The following is a 2789-nucleotide window of genomic DNA, read 5'->3' on the forward strand; positions in this document are numbered from 1 at the left end:
AAAATTAAAAAATTGCTAACTAGAAAAACCAAAAAAAAAAAAAAGACTACCACCTAGAAAGGGGAAAGAAGGAGAAGTCTGAAAGAGATGACTAGGACGTTGCTTGGGTCTCTGAGAAGCAGCAGGTGAAGGAACCAGACAATAAAAATCTCAGTATACTGACACCCAGTTAAGCAGAGAGGCAGCGCCCAAGGGCACCAAGTGCTTCTCTCGAGTAGAGGGCGCCCCGGCAGAGGGCGGTGTTAGGTAAACGAGCCTGCGGTAGGGGCTGGCACAGCGCCCCCCGCAATCCCGCGCGGGTGGGACAGGGGTCTGCCGGTTCCCAGAAGCCCTGGAAAGGGAGGAGAGAAGCAGGGCGCCTGAGAAAGAGGCCTGCTTGTGCGCAGGAGGCCGCGGTGGGACCTCAGACAGGAACTGAAGGCTCAGGCCCGGGCCGCAGCAGTGAAGCAGCCCCGCGCGCGTCGTGGTCCCTGCCTACGCGGCTCCCCACCAGGCAGCAGGGCTCCAAGCTAGGACAGAGCCGCCTCTTCAATGACTAAGTTGGCGCTAAAGGGAAAGTGAACCCTCTCCCGCTCCCTCCACTCACAGACAGGGACTTGCGCTCCAGAGAAAGGTCAGCTCAGCCAGCGTTCTGCGCCACAGCGACAGGAACCCAGTTCTCTGCGCACTGCACTGCCCTGGGGGCCACCCCCCGGGGCCAGCTCTCCCCAGCACCTCCTGCTCCATCGCAGCACCTCCAGTTCCTCGCCTGAGCCCTGGGCTGCCTGGGGGAGTTCAGGTACCTTTCCCAGGCCAGCCCATGGCAGGAGGGAAGGCTGCTGGACGGCAGGGTGCTACCGCCTGAAAATACGGTGGAGGGGTTCAGCAATGACCAGTGATGGGACCACAAGAGTGGGCAGAGCCCCCTACACGGCTTCTGCGGCTCTGCCAGTCTGACTCGGGTCTTTTCTGGGCTGCAGCGGTGCCCCTGGCGGTCTTGCCTCCTGGTCCTGAGTAGCCTCCTGGGATGTCTTGACTCCTTGGAGCACTTCCTGTGGCTGGCCTTGCCTTGCACTTTAATGAATCATCACAACAGTGGTCTCTGTTTTATAGATAGGAAACAGGTCGGAGAACCAGGAAGCACGAAGCTAGGCTTTGTGGCCAGGCTCTGTCTCCCACTTGGTGACGGTGACATTCTTAAATCCACTTGCTTCAATACAGGAACAAGTCCTGTCCACAGAACCTGATGTCTTTTCCCCATCTTCATGAGCCTGCCCTGGTTCACACCCTGGCTCTGCCTTTCTGCATTGCCCCCACCCCCACCCCCACTGCAAGCTCAGGATGGTGGAACTGAGGTTGGTGTTTGGCTCCCTGGATTCCAAGCCTGGCACAGTTGGGCTCAATTAAGCTTTGTAGAATGGATGGCGGGGTGAAGAGACATTTTCTGAGAAGGTGTCTAGTTTCTAAACACGACAGTCTGAGCAGAAGACAATGGAGTTTTTTTTACCTTATCTGCAGAAAACTGCTCTCTTCTAAAGCTCCTCTGCAGAGCTCCTTTATTTTTTTTGAGACAGGGTCTCTCTCTGTCACTCAGGCTGGAATGCAGTGGCACGATCGCTGCTCACTGCAGCCTTGACCTCCTAGGCTGAAGTGATCCTATTGCCTTAGGCTCCTGAGTAGCTGGGACCACAGGTGTGCACTATCACCACCCCTGGCTTTTTTTTTTTAAGTAGAGATGAGGTCTCATCTGCAGAGTTCTTGAACCTTCCAACTGAGAAGCTCTTCTGGCTTCTCAATTCTGAAACCTGCTGAGACCAAATGTCTTCTTCTGTTCCCATCATGGATATTTAAAGGCAGAAGAATATGTTTCTGCCTTTCCACAAAAATGATTATTTAATTGCATTTCTAAGAAACCATAGTTTCCAGCTTAGCTGACCTACTTCTGCTACCTCGGCACTCTGTCTTAGAGCTCCACAGCCAGAAAAGGCAGAGTCTGCCTTCCCTTCATCCTCCATCCCCCTTCCTCCTCCCTTCCTTTCTTCTTAAAGTAATTCATGAATATAAACTTAAAATACACAGACAGTCAGGCATCAACCGGATAAAATGTAAATAACCTTCGTCCTTACAATTCCATCCTGGACTCATTTCCAGGCAGCTAACAGTCTTTTTCTCTTCTTCTTGGGTTGAGAAAGTTCTCCAGGTGATTCCTTGTAACTGTTTCTTATCTTTCAGAGAAGATTATCCATAAATTGGTGAGCAGACAGTATCTATGGACAGCCTGTTCCAAAAGACAAATAATTTCACCTTATACTCCTTTACATTCCCCTTCCCCTCCCCTCCCTGATATTTCATGCAATGTTATTATTATTTTTTCTAACGGTTGATTTTACAGCTTTAAATGTATGCATCAACTCCAGCATTTTGGTTTATTCGCCTTAAATTATGTCTGTGGACTCCTAGCCTTAAAGATTAGGAGGTGAGTATCTTCCCTCCTGCCCCTAGTTTCAGTCAGTTGTGTCAATTTCACATTGTCAGCCAGGCATGGTGGCTTACACCTGTAATCCCAGCACTTTGGGAGGCCAAGGCAGGTGTATCACTTGAGGTCAGGAGTTCGAGACCACCCTGGCCAACATGCTGAAACCCTGTCTCTACTAAAAATACAAAAATTAGCCTGGCGTGGTGGTAGGCACCTGCAGTCCCAGCTACTCGGGAGGCTGAGGCAGGAGAATTGCTTGAATCCAGGAGGCAGAGGTAGCAGTGACCTGAGATCACACCACTGCACTCCAGCCTGGGTGACAGAGCAAGACTCT

This window comes from Cebus imitator, unplaced genomic scaffold (assembly GCF_001604975.1).
Source record: "Cebus imitator isolate Cc_AM_T3 unplaced genomic scaffold, Cebus_imitator-1.0 Scaffold103, whole genome shotgun sequence".
Lineage (NCBI taxonomy): Eukaryota > Metazoa > Chordata > Mammalia > Primates > Cebidae > Cebus > Cebus imitator.